General features: G+C 43.1%; 1 protein-coding gene across 1 annotated transcript in view; it reads left to right on the top strand.

The window, feature by feature from the left end:
* The first annotated feature begins 2,919 nt into the window (after positions 1 to 2,919).
* The window catches only part of bach2b (BACH transcriptional regulator 2b), a 223,966-nt gene continuing 207,496 nt past the window's right edge, over positions 2,920 to 19,389 (top strand). Inside the window, exon 1 of the mRNA XM_078399663.1 lies at positions 2,920 to 3,241. The gene's annotated coding sequence lies outside the window, so the exon portion shown is untranslated. The remainder of the gene's footprint in view (positions 3,242 to 19,389) is intronic.

Here is a 19,389-nt window from a genome sequence, read left to right as displayed (position 1 = left end):
TAAGAAAATAACTGCAGATGCTGGGACAAATCGAAGGTATTTATTTCACAAAATGCTTGCGTAACTCAGCAGGTCAGGCAGCATCTCAGGAGAGAAGAAATGGGTGACGTTTCGGGTCGAGACCCTTCTTCAGACCTTCTTCAGCTGAAGAAGAGTCTCGACCCGAAACATCACCCATTCCTTCTCTCCTGAGATGCTGAGTTACTCCAGCATTTTGTGAAATAAAAATCCAAAATGTTATAATGTTAGAAGACTGAGCATTTGACAGCACTGGGTCTCTACTCACTGGAGTTTAGAAGGTTGAGGGAGGACCTAATTGAAAATTACAAAATATTGAAAGGCTTAGATAGAGTGGATGTGGAAAGGATGTTTCCACTGGTGGGAGTGTCTAGGACCAGAGGTCATAGCCTCAGAATTAAAGGGTGCTCTTTTAGAAAGGAGGTGAGGAGGAACTTCTTTAGTCAGAGGATAGTTAATCTGTGGAACTCATTGCAACAGAGGGCTGTGGAAGCCAAGTCAGTGGATATTTTTAAGGCAGAGATAGACAAATTGTTGATTAGAACGGGTGTCAAGGGTAATGGGGGAGAAGGCAGGAAAATGGGATTAAGAGGAAGAGATCAGCCATGATTGAATGACGGAGTGGACTCAATGGGCCGAATGGCCTAATTCTACGAGAACGTGTGAACTTGTGAATTATAAGTATTATTGAAAAGTCAACTATTCTGCATTGATGTAAACAATTGATAAAGAACTCTGTGCACGTGCTTGGTGAAGGAAAATCGGACATTTTATTCGAAACACTGTTTCCAATTAAACTATGAATGCAAACCATAATTTGAATTGGCGAAACTTAAAAGAGCAGATGATATATCTTCTTTCCTCTTCTCAAACCATTGATTAATTTCATTCTTATTTGACATGGAGGGGAATTGCTGAGGATTTATGAAGAGCATCTTGGAATCATCTTGTGCTCCTCTATTTTCTGATTCCGTTTCCCTCTGGGTGCCATAAGTTTAACACTACACGGTCAGGAAGCATTGAATCCAGATTATTTTTGTTCATCTGGCTCAGTTGCAGACAGCCTTAACCAGCTGAACCGTTGAGGGAAGTATAGAAGCAGGACCTCGGATTCATACCACAATTTGTAGTCATTGGAGACTATTTAAACTCTACTGTAATGTACTGTAAGGGCAATCTGCTAATGTTGTAAACTAGAAACTCTCGTTTCAGCTTGATAGTTCCTTAACTATAGTTTATCGAATCCTTTGAATTTACATTTAAAGTTATTTGTACTGTTCTATGCGGCAGGTCTTGCAGTTTCTTCAAAATTACATGCAAGCCGACATCTGCCAGGTAACCACACACAAACCATCGTGTGGGCACCGTGACTGTAGAGATGTTTTCTTGACATTAAACATACCCCGCAATGAACTTTATAACATTTTCCACTGTAAAGGTCACATGGGGGTTAAAGAGGAGGATAACCTTATATCTACTAAACTCAGCTATGAAGTTCCTTTATTTTAAAGAAATGTTCAAGTTTTACTCACACGTGCAACATGTAAAACGTTGCGCCGTCCCATCAGCTCAAGCCAAACATTGCCACTGGCTGAGGATTGTGGCAAAATAATCAATATCCCTGTCACAGCGTTTCGTTCACTCGTTTATCACAAGCCAGATTCTTAATTTCGCTAACCTGTACTTCATGTTATTATGAAACCTGCTCTCTGCAGCCCGCACACCGCTGGGCACATTCCTTCAGTGAGTTATTGTCCTTAACTTGGCTTTCGGAAATGTCTTTTTTTTTAAAATCCAGAATTGCACTGTTGCAGCGTGCATCGATTCTGCCAGATAACCGATAGTGTTTAAGAGCCTGGTATCTGAGCCCATCCTTTGTTGCGTATGGGATTAGTGCAAGTAAATCTCGTTGTGAAATATCCTGATTGTATTTTATTTTAATTCCTTGTCGCTGAAATGCTAAGTGTCTTAAAAGAAGCAGCTTTCAACTAATAATCCGAGCGGATTCTCAATGCAAATTTAATTTATTGGAACTCCCGGGGACAAAGTGAAATGACTTATTGATTCGCATGATTATTGCACGCATGATTATTGCAAGCTTGTGGACAAATAAGTCAAATCGGGATTTTCCAGATTCCGTCTTCAGACTGCATCCTTTGCATCATTCGCGAAATCGCACGATGCACATCGTCCCTCAACAGTTTGTGAATCGCGCTCAGTCAGTGAGGCTGGCCAGCAGAGCGGCGGCTTGTCAGCAGAGGGAGGGAGATGAAATGCACCGAGTGATCCGCGGCGCGAACCCGACAAAGCGCGCGCCCGCCGACCCCCCCCCCCCCCCCCCCAACACACACACCTCTCCCGGGCGCGCGCGCGCGCGAAAACCATCAGCGCGCACACGCGTCACAAAGGAGGCAGCGCGAGTGATGGAATCCCAAATGGAGCGGAGAGAGAGAGAGCGGGGAATGCGAGCATGCGCACTGCTGCAACCCGGGGCCCTGGATGGGGACGGGGGCGCGCGCCGATCCAGGCCCGTCCGCCCGCGCGCGCTCGGGGGACACACACAAACACGCACACAAACACGCACGTTGGTTGCAATGGGCTGCGAGAGGGGGCGGGGTGCAGGGCGCGCGCGTGCACGCCCTCCCTCCCTCGCTCGCGAGCCGAGCCGAGCCGAGTCCCGGAGCGTTCTCGAGCTTTGCGGCGGCGGCAGCGAGCGGCGCGTGCGTCAGAGAGAACGTCAGCAGCTGCTGAATGTCAACAAAAAATGAAACCAAGTGAGAGTGAGTGAAGGAGCGAGGGTGGTGGTGGTGGAGGAGGAGGAGGAGGAGGAGGAGGAGGAGAGGCGGCGCTGCTGCTGCTGCACGGCGCAAGGGAGGGCGGCTTGCTCCGTGCAACTCTGCGTGTGTGTGTATATGTGTGTTTGTGTGTGCAGTCGCAGATTGCAAGCGCTTCATCTCCACGTTGTGGAGGCAAGAGAGAGAGGTAACTGGCGCATTGGAAAACATAACTCAAACACGCTCCCCTCTCTCTCTCTCTCTCCCTCCCTCCCTCCCACCCACATTACTCAAAACAAGCCAGTAGCCAGGCCGATTCGGCTCAGCTCAACTCGGCTCCCTCCCCTGGTGGCCAAGCTTCTTTTGGAAAGCGTCTTGGCGTACAGAATCATGATGAGGTATTTGTTTTGAACTTGGAGCTGCCTTGAACATAGTCGAAAGTTACCCGGGTAAGGAGAATGCAATCTGTTATTTTTTTTCCGGGGGGGGGTTCATCACCTCCGTGATACAAGTGGCTGTTCCGATGTGATTTGGTGTGCAAAAAGACAGGAGGCTAAGCAGCCGGACTGACAAGCATGGTTGATGTTTTTTGGTCCGAGCTGTCACGATGCAGACACGCTGAGTAGCATTGGAACTCAGTCCGAGCCGTGGCCTTGACCGAGCTCAAAACAGCAGCAACGAAAAGCATTACAGTTTGCCGCCTCCTAGCCTTGGCATCTCACTCAGGATTCTGCTTGACATAATGTACTCTCCATGAATCTGCTTATGTTTTGCATTTTAGTAGTTTAACAGCAAGTTGTTTGTTGTAAAGTCACACAGCTAAACTGTGTTATGAACATGTAAAGATTTTGCATGTTTATGCATACATAACGTTTTGAACTGGCAACAACTGGATAGTGTTCACAGTTTCTTTGTGCAGTTCTGGATTGATATCCAGTATGTTTTCATGTGCTTGTTTTTACTGTGGGTGCTCGTAGCATGCAACTAATGTGCCCAAAATGCAATGATTGTGACAATACACGAATGCATTCGGGAATCTCAATGCAAAATGACCTTGGTTTACAGAAGAAATATTATCTGTTGCAGCAAACAGATATTAGCATACTTTTCAACAGAGTCAGGTCGGCTAATACCAAATCAATCCCGTTTATAATGATCTCGTCCGAAAAAATGCGAACCCAAAGTAGTGTCCCATTTTGTCAATGAAAAATGTAGTGCTGAGTGTGCGACCGAGTTAATTTCAGAGCTCTCTGGCTAGCAGCTTGTGTGCTTTCTATTTTGAAGTTACAACTTAAACTATCGTGTAAAATGCCGGGGTTTCTCCTAACGCTGTTCGGGCTGGAGCTTGTTTCGCTACTAAAATCACCAGCTTCAGCAAATATCGTGGATATTGTTTTTGCATGTGCTCTTTAACAATGACGAAATCTAAGCATGAAGCCGGAGCAATGGTTCAAAGATGAAATTTGGCATGCAGACCCCGCATTGCTTTTTCCAGAATATGCCGTAGTTCTTTAGATCAGCATAACATTAGGGAGCTTTTAATTAATGGATTTTTTAAAACAAGTATATTCATGCATTCAGCATAGCTAATGTTGAATGCATTACGCATTTCTGACAAAGGAACGCGCCTTTCGCGGTAGTCTTGTTTATGCACCCTTGTGGAACTAGGGCAACATTGATAAGAAATAGTGATGTGTAAATGACCTGAAGCCAGAAATCTTCCCTGCGACCCAACTATATTTGAGATGAGGCTTGTTTAGATTAAAATACAATTTTGAAGTTGTACAATTTTGAAGAAATTACGTTTATTTTTTTTGCAAGGGAGGACTCTTTGTGTGTTTTGTTGTATAATTAGGAGGTATCAGTGGGACTTATTTAGAGTCTGCAGGATTGTTTGGACTCCTGGCTCTCTTCGTGATCTTGGTTGTGCTCCCGGTATTGCAGAATGGCTCCAGCACGGCCATGTTCTCAGAAACTACTATTTAAGATAACTAGTAAGATTTTGATACAGCGTAAGCAAAGAAGACTGAGGTAACACACCTAAACGACACTTAAATTACTTACTCAAATTCACGTCGAAAACCTGGCGTATGTGTTTCGTCCACCTTGCCAAAATTCATATCAAATATATAAGTGAGGAAAATTTATATTCCCCGTAAGGCACATAAAAGATGAGGTAATGTAAATGAATGGTTTTATTGGTCATGTGATCCAAATCTTAAGAACATCAGCAACCTGCTCCTATCGTTTCTGAAACGTGATGTGAAGACTCAGAACGGGTTAACTAGATTAAAATAACGTTTCTCTGTTGATATTTTGATCAAACATCAATTGTTTTAAAAACGTGATTCTAAGTCACACAACATGCAATTTGTTAAATAAAGTAAGAATAATTAATTACATTTTCCTGAATGTGGTGAAGGTGTGGAATTCTCTGCCTCAGAAGGCAGTGGAGGCCAGTTCGTTGGATGCTTTCAAGAGAGAGCTGGATAGAGCTCTTAAGGATAGCGGAGTGAAGGGGTGTGGGGAGAAGGCAGGAACGGGGTACTGATTGAGAGTGATCAGCCATGATCGCATTGAATGGCGGTGCTGGCTCGAAGGGCTGAATGGCCTACTCCTGCACCTATTGTCTATTGTCTATTGATACATTTAAAAATAATCAATGCGAGGCTTAAAGTCAGCTGTAATTTCGTTTACATTACCGAACGCTAAAAATGATTGGTTAGGTCTGATGGCTATGATTGGATATCTGTGAAGCGTTACCAGTCATTTTCAAAAATATTGGGCTGCACCACAAGATACCACTTGCAATCTGTGTTGTTCATCAGTGCATCGTATTGGATAAGCTGCTTATGGATGACAATTCTGATCATCTTGCCCACTCAGAACCTAAACCTATGGTCCTCTTTTGGTAATTGACCTGTCTTGTGCCTTTAATGCTTGATGTTACCCTATCTAAATATCAGCATTTTTAAATATATTACTCCTACTCAGTGACGCCAAACAACAATCATTCTTCACTTTCCGTTCCGTACAAAAGCGGAGCTGGGACACTGAATGTCCTGTAGAACACACAGGAAAATGCCTTTATCTTTTATTTTTTGTTACGTTTCTATTTTAAAATAGTTCAAAATAAATGTCAAGTAGAAATTTCTGTAAAATTACACATTTTAATAGGCAATTCGAGAAGCTTGCGAAACCCAGGACTGTCATATTAAATACAAATGACGATAGTGTATTTGATTGCAAAGTCAACGATAGCCTGAAAGTGCACTTCTCGGTTTTACTTTTTTTTTTCTTTGACCTAAATCCACGCCTTGTGAATAAAACGTAGCTTGTTGGATTGTCAGGAGCTGTTCGTTGTTTCAGACTTGCCGAAATCATAAGAAATGAAATATCTTCAAAGTTATTCAAACCCATTAAGGTGAGGGTAACTCAAGTGGACACCTGGAGATCCCTCCATGTAAATAACAGTAATAAAATAAAAACGCGTGTCATAACACAGATACACAGCAAGGATGCCTTTTAAGAAGAAGGGTCTCGACCCGAAACGTCACCCATTCCTTCTCTCCCGAGATGCTGCCTGACCTGCTGAGTTACTCCAGCATTTTGTGAATAAATTGCCTTTTAAGAATTTGGAAATAGTATCGTTTAATAAACTGCGGGTTAAAAGCAATTGCACAAAACTCTATTTAAACGTACTGTTGAATGCCTGTAGAGTTGCGTAGGTGAATGGCTGTTATTTGTGCGCTGTGCCGAGATACTCGCGTGTGTAAGTGTGGTGACCGCGCGTCAGCACTTTAAGCAAGCCCTGCACTTCTGCTTGCTGACTCACCTGCGCACAAACTAAAACGTGACGCCAGTCCCCACCTCCTTTCACCCCACAGAAACTGAATCATCTCAACCCACTCGCCGGGCAAGCGGGCCCGCTCGGATTGACAAGCAGATGCCGCCACAGTGCTAAGTCCTCAGCCAATGTGTGCGTGGGTCGGGGCAGAGCAGAGCAGCTGGGCTGAATGGTGGGCGGCCCGGGCGGGCGGGCGCGCGCGGCCCGGGCTGTGTGTGTGCACGGAGCTGGTGCGGTCATTGTTGGCAGCGCTCGGAGCATAGCCCAGATACGGGCTGCACACGCGCGCGCGCACACACACACACACACACACACACACACAGGGTTCCAGCACAAATAATAAATAAACTCACGGGCTGCACAGGACGGTGGAGCTCATTTATGATTTCCGCCGCAGTGTAACCAGCGGATGACTCATCAGCGTTGTTGTTACTGATAGCATTGTGTTGAAAGACTTGCTCGCATCTCCATTACTTGCTGGTGAGATGTTGGAAAATATTAGGGGGCACGGGGATGACAGCTCAGACTTTTACCTTAACCAGATTTTTTTTTTAAAATTATGAATCGCACATAATTCGCGGATTGTAGCAGTCAGTCCCCACAGCAGGTTTGACATCGTTTTGGCTGCTTTAATTAAAATGACGATGCACTTTCTTAGCTTCCTTTGTCTCGTTTCACGTAAAATTGAAAATAAATATATGTTAAGGTCAGTTAAATGTTCAAACAATATATGATAATTTATGGAAGAATATCTGCTAATCCATCGGGACTTTTTTTTAAATGGACCTAATTATGCTGTATGACATATCTTTCACAAAGTCACTCTTTATAAGTAGAATTAACGCCAGTTGGATGAAGTGCCGAAAAGTGACCAAGTATAAACACAGAATTTGAAAAGAGCATTCTATTCATCTATATATTGTGAGCTCACCGATAGGATGCTAGAGTCTGTGTATTATCGGTTGTGGCTCAGTGCCCATTTTAGCAACTGATATTCAAGTGCAACATGAAGGAGAGCAGTGTTGATAGCTGCAATATTTAAAAGAGAGCTTTCCATTTGCCAGATGAATGTTATAGATCCAGTGGACTGTCTTTTAAGAAGACCTGGGAGTTTTTATCTTTCCCCAGAGCCTGGGTAACTATTGCTCAAACTGATTGCTGTTGATGGGGCCTTAAGATATGTAATTGGTGGATTTGTTTCCAGGAATATAATGGAAATTATACTTTAAATGAACTTCATTGCTTGAAAAAAGGCTTCAAGTGAATATCCCAAGATCTTGAAAGGCTTTGTTTAATGCAAGGGAATTTACCTCTTCTCTTCAGTTACCTGGTCTCATGGCTTTGTCTCCTTTGAATTCTTCCCTTCAATGTTTTCCATTAGTAAAGTATGCTTTCTTTCCTCTGTTTTCCTATGTCTCTACCTTAAAAAAAAGAACCCTCAAATACTTACCTGTTCATGCATCTGCCCCCCATCTTAACAGTTTGATGTTCAGTTTTACTTTTGAAGTGCCTTGCAAATGTTGCTAAGCCTGAAGATTGTTCTGGAACTATCACATTCTAAAGATCAATCTAATGAACACTGTAGGTAACCAGGGATGAGAATGGTGGCCATCAATTTCCTTGATACATTTTATTAGCCTAACAACTGCAGGAAATGGAAGAGTAAGTTGCTTGAAGATGCAAATCATTTGGGGGTAGGAGGTTTTACAGTAATGCCTCTAGAAATGAGTTTGGGTAGAACTGGCAATTGGAATGTATTTTGATTTTTTCATCTGTTGTAGAAACAAAGGTTATCTTTATGAAACAATCATCTCATTGAGTACTTTATAATGTATACATTTAATCTTCCAAGGGAAAGCACTTCATAAATACCACTTGATCTCCATGATCTCATAAGGTGTTGAGCATGGACTGAACTTTGAAAATAGTGCCAAAACCTGGTACCCTTGGATGCGGGCCCAGTGGACTATTTCTGTACCCTTTGCTAATTGGGGATCGTGCTTAGGCAATACTCTACTGGCAGTAAAAAAGGAATTTCACTGCATTTGCACATGTGACAATAAAGAAACATTGAATAATTGATAAGTTAAACGTAAAGGTTTTTAACCTGTCACAGTGTACTGATGTGACACTGTTGTTCAGATTTGGCATTCTGTGCACCTATATGATCTTTATAATGGAGCTTTGGAGTTAATATTCTATGTGTGCACATATTTAAACCTACTATAAAACAAGCAAGTGTCCATTGTCAATATGGCCATTTGGACTTCTATTAAATTTATTAAGATAAATAATTCCCATCTTCCACAATCATGGCACAGTTATCGATTGATACAAGCTGCTAAAAAACACCAATGGTCTGTGTGAGATGAGGGAATTGTAGACTCTGAGCAGCTCTGCAACTTTAAACAAAATATGTAATTCAAGCAACAAAGTTCATAATTTGTGACATATTAGATTCTAATTTCAGATGGCTATCTCTCTGAGCATAGTAATTTTTAAAATCATTTTTGAGTATAAGAATAAGCATTTGTTTATTGGAAGAGTGTCTCATCTTTCCTTTTATTAGTTTTCAACTGCTATTCTAACTGTCCAGAATGAAACAAGTAGTAATTTTAATTATGCTAATTTCCACTAGCACCTTCGGGACTGAAAACTTTCCTTGACTTTGAATATTGGTGCAAGCTGCATCGGGAGGTTAGGTCCCCTAAGTTTCTCTTTGGTTACAAAGTAAATACTAGTTTGCTTTCTTTTAAAATTGAGATCAATTTAATTCTCTTTTAACTTTTAAAATACATTCCCTGAAGAACTCCAATGAAATCTGTCAAACATGACTTATTTTCACACATTCACAACTGTCATTTTAATTTGCAGATAGACACAAAAGCTGGAGTAACTCAGCGGGACAGGCAGCATCTCTGGAGAGAAGGAATGGGTGAGGTTTCGGGTCGAGACCCTTCTTCAAACTGGACCAGTCTGAGTTACTCCAGCTTTTTGTATCTATCTTCGGTTTAAACCAGCATCTGCAGTTCCTTCCTACACATTCTTAACTTACAAGTAATTCTCAATGTACATTAATAGATTTCAGTTCATTTTGGTGAATCTTATAAAATGTAATAAAATATCTATAAATGCCATAGTGCTGTATATGCTCTCCAATCAAATTGAACTGATGGGTGCAAAGGGTTATCTTGCTCAACGACATGGGAAACAAAAGTCGATATTCAAGCATTTAGAGTAATATTAAACAGGCTGGGACTCTTCTCATAAAAAAAGTCTTTCACTTACAAAGAGGTTTAAGCAAATAGATGCGCAGATAATATTGTCACTGGATGACAGCCAATATAAACTAGGCACTGGTAAATTCAATAGTAAATTCAGGAGAAACTGCTTCAGAGAGTATGGCTACAATGTAGAATCTAGTACCACAGGTAGTTGTAAAAGAAAAAGCAAGTGGCATTCAAAGAGAAAATAGATAAGGGGGAAAGAATAGAAGGGCATCCTGATATGGCGATGAAGAGGGTCGATCAGAGCACTGACTTTGTGCATTGTTATTGAGTGCATGGTGCTGTGCCAGATGCTTAGAGTTCTGGAACCAAAGAATAACTTTAGCTCTTGAGGGACAACCTAGCAAGGAAGACACATTATCTCTGTGCCACTAGGGATTGTATAAGTGAAGTATATTAAAGTGCTTGGGCCAAGAGTACAGCGACAACTCCGCACTCCAGTACGTAGTGCAATTTTCTGGCAAATTTAATGGCCCCACAGCTATCAGCATTTAAACCGTTCAACAACGTGCTGAAAAATAAATAGCTAATGAGCTAAAAATGACCTCAATGTGCTGGATAGTTCATTAGCTTCTGAAAAATATCAGCTCTCCATTTCAAGTAATTGCCACACAGGTACATTCTTTGCTAATTAAATTTAGACTGGTACGCAACAGAATAGCGTGCACTACACAGAAAGCAAAACTGTGCAGCACAAGAACAGGCCCTTCGACCCATAATATCTGTGCTAATCATGACACCAAATTAAACTAACCCCATCTGCCTGGATATGATTCATAAACCTTCATTGGTTGCATGTTAATGTACCTGTGTAATGTCTATTAAACGTCACTATCACCTCTGCTTCCACCACCACTCCAAGCAGCATGTTCCAGGCAGTTAACACTCTGAAAAACAACCTGTCCTGTGCATCTTTAAACTTCCCTCCTCTCACTAAAGCTGTGCCCTCTAGTGTTTTGATAGCTCTACCCTGGAGAAAAGACACTGACAGCATTTATGGTTTTCATTATTTTATGAACTTTTATCAGGTTTCCCGTCAGCCTCTGAGTTTCAGAGAAAACAATCCATTGTTCAATCTCTCCCGATAGCTAATACTCTCTAAACCAGGTGACATTTTGGTTAACATTCTACTGTACTCTCTCCAAATACTCAACATACTTCCTGTCATGGGGTGACCAGAAATACACACAATACTTCAAATGAAGCTTAACCAAAGTTTTTTAAAAATACAGTTGCACCTTGACTTCCTGACTCTTGTATTCAATGCCACAGCCGATGAAGGCAGGCATTTCATGCACTGTCTTTATCATACTATCTACTTGTGTTGTCACTTTGAGGGAGATATAGAATTGACCCCAAGATTCCTCTGTATACCAATGCCCCTAGGGATCCTGCCATTTACTGTATGTTTTCCCCTTACATTTGATCTTGCAAAGTGCACCACCTCACACTTGCCTGGTTTAATCTCCATCTGCTATTTCTTAGTTCTTATCTGCAATTGAGCTAGACCCTGCTGCATCATTTGACAACTTGCTTCCCTATCCAATTTTTTAATGTCATTACTAACTTACTAATCAGACCATCTATATTTTTGACCAAGTTATTTATATACACCGATGAGCCAAAACATTATGACCACTGACAGGTGAAGTGAATAACATTGATTATCTTGTTACAATGGCACCTGTCAAGGGGTGGGATATATTAGGCAGCAAGTGAACAGTCAGTTTTTGAAGTTGATGTGTTGGATGCAGGAGAAAAGGGCAGGAGTAAAGACCTGAGCGACTTTGACAAGGGCCAAATTGTTATGGCCAGACAAATGGGTCAGAGCATCTCCGAAACAGCAAGGCTTGTAGGGTGCTCCCGGTCAGCAGTGGTGAGTATCTACCGACAGTGGTCCGAGAAAGGACAAACCACAAACTGGCGACAGGGTGTTGGGCGCCCAAGGTTCATCGATGCACGAGGGCAACGAAGGCTATCCCGTCTGGTCCAAACTGACAGAAGGTCTACTATGGCACAAGTCACAGCAAATTTTAATGGTGGTCACGGGAGGAATGTGTCACAATCCACAGTGCATCACACCCTGCTGCGTATGGGGCTGCGTAGCCGCAGACCAGTCAGAGTGCCCATGATGACCCCTGTCCATCGTCTAAAGCGCCTACATTGGGCACGCGAGCATCGGAACTGGAACTTGGAGCAGTGGAAGAAGGTCGCCTGGTCCGATGACTCCCATTCTCTTTTAGACCACGTGGATGACTGTGTACGTGTGCGCCGTTTACCTGGGGAAGTGATGGCACCAGGATGGCACCAGATGACAAGCCGGTGGAGGGACTGTGATGCTCTGGCCAATGTTCTGCTGGGAAACCCTGGGTCCAGCCATTCATGTGGACATCAATTTGACACGTGTCACCTACCTAAACATCGTTGCAGACCAGGTACACCCCTTCATGGCAATGGTATTCCCTGATGGCAGTGGCCTCTTTCAGCAGGATAATGTGCCCTGCCACACTGCACACATTTTCGGGAATGGTTTGAGGAACATGATGAAGTGTTCACGGTGTTGCCCTGGCCTCCAAATTCTCCAGATCTCAATCCGATTGAGCATCTGTGAGACGTGCTGGATCGACAAGTCCAATCCACGGCGGTTCCACCTAGCAACTTACAAGACTTGAAGGATCTGCTGCTAATGTTTTGGTGCCAGATACCACAAGGGGTCTTGTAGAGTCCATGCCTCGGCGGGTCGGCGCTGTTTTGACAGCACACGGAGGACCAACAGCATATTAGGCAGGTGGTCATAATGTTTTGGCTCATCAGTGTATATAAAACAAACAACAGAGGTTGGAACTAATCCCCATGCCACGTTGCTGGCACAGAACTCTAGTCAGAATATCTTCCTTCCACCACTGCCCTCTGTATTCGAAGGCTAAGCCAATTATGAATCCAATCCATCAAGTCACCATGCATCCCATGCATCTTAATCTTCTAGGTCAGCCTATGATCAGTTTTTTTTCACCTGCAATGCTGCCCAACTGCTCTAGGAAGGAACAATTGAATCTGCATATCTTCTTTGTTGCAGGCAGTAAATTGTTCTTTGGAAGGTAGACACAAAATGCTGCAGTAACTCAGAGGGTCAGGCAGCATCTTGGGAGAGCCTCACCACCCAGTGATGACCCCTTCTCCTGTCTCCAGTGGAACCCCTCCTCTTGGACTCCTCCGACTGGCCATCTACCTTCATTAGACCATTTCATTTCTAACTGCCGGCGGACATCAACCGCTTCAAATTTTCCACTCCCCATACTTACTCTAACCTCTCCCCTCCTGAACGTACAGCCCCCCACTCACTCTGCAGTAACCCCGACTTAGTTATCAAACCCGCCAACAAGGGAGGTGCCGTGGTAGTCTGGCGCCTTGACCTCTACCAGACTGAGGCCAGGCGACAACTCCCGGACACCTCCTCTACTTATCCTTGGACGATGACCCCACAGACGAGCACCAGGCCTTAATCTCTAACACCATTACTGATCTCATCACTTCCGGCTCTCTGCCCCCTAAAGCCTCCAACCTTATCGTTCCCCAGCCCCGCACGGCCCATTTTTACCTTTTCCCCAAAATCCACAAACAGAACTATCCTGGCAGACCCATTGTTTCTGCCTGTTCATGTCCCACCGAATTAATTTCCACCTACCTTGACTCCATCCTATCCCCCCTGGTCCGATCCCTCCCTACCTATGTCTAAGGCACCTCACATGCTCTCCGTCTCCTCAATAACTTCCGTTTTCCTGGCCCCCACTCCCTCATCTTTACTATGGATGTCCAGTTACTCTACACCTCCATCCCCCACCTGGAGGGTCTTAAAGCCCTCCGTTTCTTCCTCAACTGCAGAACCACCCAATTTCCATCTACCAATACTCTCCTCCACCTAGCAGAGCTGGTTCTTACCCTTAACAACTTCTCTGACTCCTCCCACTTCCCCCAAATCCAAGGCATAGCTATGGGCACTCGCATGGGCCCTAGCTATGTCTGCCTCTTTGTACGGTATGTTGAACAATCCCTGTTCCAGGCATACACTGGCCCTATCCCCGAACGCTACCTCCGCTACATTGGTGACTGCATTGGTGCTACCTCTTGTACCTATGCAGAACTCACTGACTTCATCAATTTCACCACTAATTTCCATCCTGCCCTTAAATATACTTGGACCATCTCCAACATCTCCCTACCGTTTCTGGATCTCACCATCTCCATCACAGGAGACAGACTAGTGACCGACATCTACTACAAACCCACTGACTCCCATAGCTATCTTGACTACACTTATTCCCACCCAGTTTCCTGTAAAAACTCTATCCCCTACTCCCAATTCCTCTGTCTACGCTGCATCTGTGCCCAGGATGAGGTGTTCCATACTAGGGCATCGGAGATGTCCTCATTCTTTAGGAAACGGGGCTCCCCTCTTCCATTACAGATGAGGCTCTCACTAGGGTCTCCTCAATATCCCACAGCTCCGCTCTTGCTCCCCTCTCCCCATTCATAACAAGGATAGAGTCCCCCTTGTCCTCACCTTCCACCCCATCAACCGTCGTATACAACAAATTATCCAACATTTCTGCCACTTCCAATGGGATTCCACTACTGTCCACATCTTCCCATCTGCACCCCTTTCTGCTTTCCGCAGAGACCGTTCCCTCCAAAACTCCCTGGTCCACTCATCCCTTCCCACCCAAACCACCCCCTCCCCAGGCACTTTCCCCTGCAACCGCAGGAGATGCAACACCTGTCCCTTTACCGCCCCCCTCGACTCCATCCAAGGACCCAAATATTCTTTCCAGGTGAGGCAGAGGTTCACCTGCACCTGCTCCAACCTCATCTAATGTATCCGCTGTTTCAGATGTCAACTTCTCTACATCGGCGAGACCAAGCGCAGGCTCGGTGATCGTTTCGCTGAACATCTCCGCTCAGTCCGTCTCAACTAACCTGACCTCCCGGTGGTTCAGCAGTTCAACTCCCCCTCCCATTCCCAATCTGACCTTTCTGTCCTGGGCCTCCTCCAGAGGCCCAGCGCAAGTTGGAGGAACAGCACCTCATATTTCGTTTGGGCAGTTTACACACCTGCAGCATGAACATTGACTTCTCTAACTTCATGTAGTCCCTGCTTCCCCTCTCTATCTACCCCCCCCCCCCCCCCCCCCGTTCTCCCACTAGTCTTCCTGTCTCCGACTACATCCTATCTTTGTCCCGCCCCCTCCCCTGACATCAGTCTGAAGTAGGGTCTCGACCCGAAATGTCGTCCATTCCTTCTCTCCCAAGATGCTGCCTGACCCGCTGAGTTACTCCAGCATTTTGTGTCTACCTTTGATTTAAACCAGCATCTGCAGTTTTGTTCTTTGGAGTTGTTTAAAACTGTAACTTTTTTTCTAAAGTTGCCTTTCAGTTCATATTTTTTGCTTACACAGTCTTTCTTTTCCTTTCTAGCTACCGGTATCTGGGTTGACACTAATTCTTAGAATTTCCTTCATCTTTATTTGCTTATTATAATGTTTAAATGCCTTCGGTTAAGGGGATATGTTATCGGTTAAAATCTGCGTTTGGGGCCCAGATACACAGTTAAGTTTATGACACTTGTGATGTAAAATTATTTGAGATGAAAGTTGAGAGAAAATATGCATGTAATGGTTTAGGCGATGAAGTACCCCGTTCCAGCAATTTCAGTGACTTTTATATTTGAGCAAAATGGCTATTTCATTAATGGGATCTTGCAATTACCAAGATTAGAAACACATATTCCTGACTGTGATCACATACCAAGAATTATGAATAAATCTATTATTTTTGATTTTTAATATTATGTGGTGGTAGTAGTGGAAAAAAGGGAGAATACATTTTTGGAAAATGTTATTGCAAATAGAAAACATGAACCATGCTCTTGGACAGACTTTCTGTCCAGGAGCGGGAGTCTGGCTAAAAGTGATTGATTTATTTAAACGTTGCATTGTGAGCTACTCTATTCCAACAGATATAAAAGAAGCTCCTTTGAAAATAAACTGGCAGATATTTTGGTCTGACAAAGAAACAAGTGCACTAGTTTCTCTCTGCAAACCAACCATTTTATCTCCGCTTAAAGGGCCTGTCCCAGTTACGCGATTTTTAAGGTGACTGCCGGCGACTGTCAAAGTCGTAGCAGATCGCCGCAATTTTCTTTTACCCTACGACAATGACCACGACAATGCCGAGTCAGGTCAATACAAGTTACTTTTTTTGTGAAACTAGCACCTGGCTAAGAGATTACACCGTCTTCGGAAACATCGCAAAATTCCCACGCTTACCTGACCGTCAAACTGTCGCCTCCAATCTACCTGTCAAATGTCCTGACGGTAAATAAATTGGTTAAACAAAACTATCTTCTGGTATCTTCAAATGCCTTTTCTTAATTTAATATGACATGCTTCTAAATGCATCTGCGACAACCTAGTAAACCTGGGGACACCATGCGACAGCGCATGCAATAAGCTACGATACCTGGCGACAAGCCAGCTGTCTTCGAGAAATTTCTATCTGGAAATTTTTTCTGCGACGCGTCGAGATCTGCTACGATTCATTGAAGACTCCTCACGATCATGCTTGCGGCACCCCGGCGAACATTCGGCGACAGCCTAGTCGCCGGCAGTCGCCTTAAAATCACCTAAGTGGGACAGGCCCTTAACTCGTCCATATTGCATTTATGCATTTGTGGTGGTATTCTGTATTTGAATACATTGAAATATCAGTTGTCATTTTTCTTTTCAAAGCATTGTTTGTTGTCTGAGCATTTCCTTCAGTGAAGAGAATAAATTCAATTTTGCTGGGGAAGCTACAGGTGGATTCTGAGGAATTAAAGTGTGTGTGGGAGAACCAGGTTCTGTCAATTACTGACTAAATAACCAAGATCACAGGACTGAATTACAGTCATCCCTCTGATGACACAGCTATTTATTGCCAATCATTGAGTTTAGATGCTTTTGCTGGGGAATTTAGAGTTATTTCCCTTCAATTATATTCGATGTTTGTGACTCTGAGATCAGTGTGCGATAAATCTTTATGTTGAATCATTTAGAAAAGTTGTCAGTGGGGATTAAAAGAAATTCATTTGGGATTCATTATTTCTCATAAATACTTTTCAGTGGTTGCAGAATACTGGAATGTAAGAAACCGAGCAGGAGAGGGCCATCAGGCCTTTCACACATGCTCAAAGACTGAACACTCACTATCCAATCAGATAGACATTTAAAACATATCCCTCTGGATAACGAAATTTCTTCTCAATCATCAATGGCTGATCCCATATCCTGAGGTATTAAGCCATAATACTGGACTCTTCAGAGAGAGGAAATAACATGTCAATCTTTCTCGTGATCCTACATGTCTCAGAGATGACTACCAAGTTTTCTAAACTCCAGTGATTATAAACCAATCTAACAATCTTTAGATTAGGATCTAACAATCCACCTCCCTCGCCATCATCCAGGGACTCTAGCAGTCCTTTCAGGTATTGCATGGGTTCACGTGCATCTCCTCTAACCTCCTCCATTGCCTGAGTGAGGCAACATACAAACTGGAAGATCAGCACCTCGTATTCTGCCTGGATAGCTTAGAACCTCACGAACATTGAATTCTCCAATTTTAAGTAACCCCTAACTAACCCCCGCCAAAATGCCCCTCCTTTCTACTTAACACCCACCCTCCCTCTCTTTCCCGCCCCCTTCCCCACACATGCCTCCCTCTCTTTCCCTCCCCTTCCTTGTGGCCCATTTGGACTCCTTGTTTTTCTCCCCGCCCACTCCCTCCGATGCTTTCCTCCCTCTTGCTTCACAATCTGCAACTCTTCAAACCTATTATACACCTTCTGTTCTTATCTCTAGCCTTTTTTCCAGCCACCTGCCTATCATACTCCCCTCCCTGCTTGTGTCAACATTTTAACCTACCACGCTTTGTCCTGCCTTTCCCCTTTCCCAGCTTTCTTCGCTTCTTTCCCACCCACCCCCTGCCCACAATCAGTCTGAAGAAGGGTCTCAACCCCAAATGTCACCTATTCCTTTTCTTCAGAGATGCTGCCTGACCTGCTGAGTTACTCCAGTCTTTTATGTCTGTCTTCAGTTTGAACCAGCATCTGCAGTTCCTGCCTACACACTGAGTCCTTTTGTTTTTGAACAATCTTTACTGGATACTCGCCGCATTCCAGGAATCAATTGTCTAGGTCATTATAATACTTATTCAGCTTAGCTGTTATAGCAATCAATAAACCAAAACCATATATCAGAAAAAGTCAAATGGAATATCAATCTTCGGAGTGCATTTGAATACCTAGCTGTAGATATTCAGAAATGGCCTAATGGTTCAGTATTGAGGATTTGATTAATGGATATGTATAAAAATTGGAGGAAGAACACAATATAGTCACGTTACTATATAAGCAAGTACGGCACTATCAACAAAGAGGCATTGGGCAATTTTCTAGGCAATATTTCTTTCATCCTCTACTTCTGAAACCTAAGCAGAATTGTTAAGTGATTAACTCCTCAAGTTCTTGCGTGTAACAACATCAAATGTTGGTGCATGGTAGTTTTTGGTTCTGGTGCTTCATTTCTGTTTTGTAAACTTTATTAATAAAGGCAATATTGCCTATAATGTATGAAAACATACATGTTGTTGTTTATTCTTTAATAAAGTAGTTCTTCCTGGTCTCAGATTGCAAGGCACCCCTTAATTAATTAACCTTTACATTTGAGTTTTGGTCTCTTTATCAAGAAACGATCTGGATCTATTCTAACTGACTTTCCTGAGATGTAAAGCTATGGTATTTATTAACTGGTATGGTGCATGTAATTATGGAAAGTTATACAGTGTATAGAAGGCAGAACAATTTGGAAATCCTCAGATGATAGATTGTTACCTCTGTTTCTCCCTGTGCGGACACAGCCTGACCAGCACAGCACTTACAGTTTGTATTTCAGATTTACAGCAACTCTAGTACTTTGCTTTTTTATTTCGTTCTTAGTGTCTGGCAGGATGTGATTTGAGTAGGAAGAAAGGTAAGCTTTAAACTTGGCAAGAATATCTTATTTAGGTATCTTGGAGTGTGATCTTGGTTTAGTTGTGTTTTGCAAAATGTTGTTTACTGTATTTAGAGAAAAAAAAATATATCATTAGATGCTGATAGTAAACTGAAATGGTGCCCTTTTCAATCCTATTACTAAAGGGTAAGTCTGGAGAACCTTTTTAAGAAGGGCAATATGTGGAGTTGAAATGGTCTCTAGACTTTTCCTGCACATGGTTTTGTGGTCAATTTGAATGATGGCTGTAATTGCAATTGTGTAGTAGAGACAAAGTCTAGAATTTTCAAATATGATAAATTGCTTAGTGACAGGAATCAGAATTTAATGAATGATATTAATAAGATAAAAGTTTGGGTTAGCATAATGGAGGATAG

Source organism: Rhinoraja longicauda, chromosome 5 (genome assembly GCF_053455715.1).
Source record: "Rhinoraja longicauda isolate Sanriku21f chromosome 5, sRhiLon1.1, whole genome shotgun sequence".
NCBI lineage: Eukaryota > Metazoa > Chordata > Chondrichthyes > Rajiformes > Arhynchobatidae > Rhinoraja > Rhinoraja longicauda.
The sequence above is the reverse complement of the archived record's forward strand: the minus strand, read 5'-3'. Positions and strand labels throughout refer to the sequence as shown.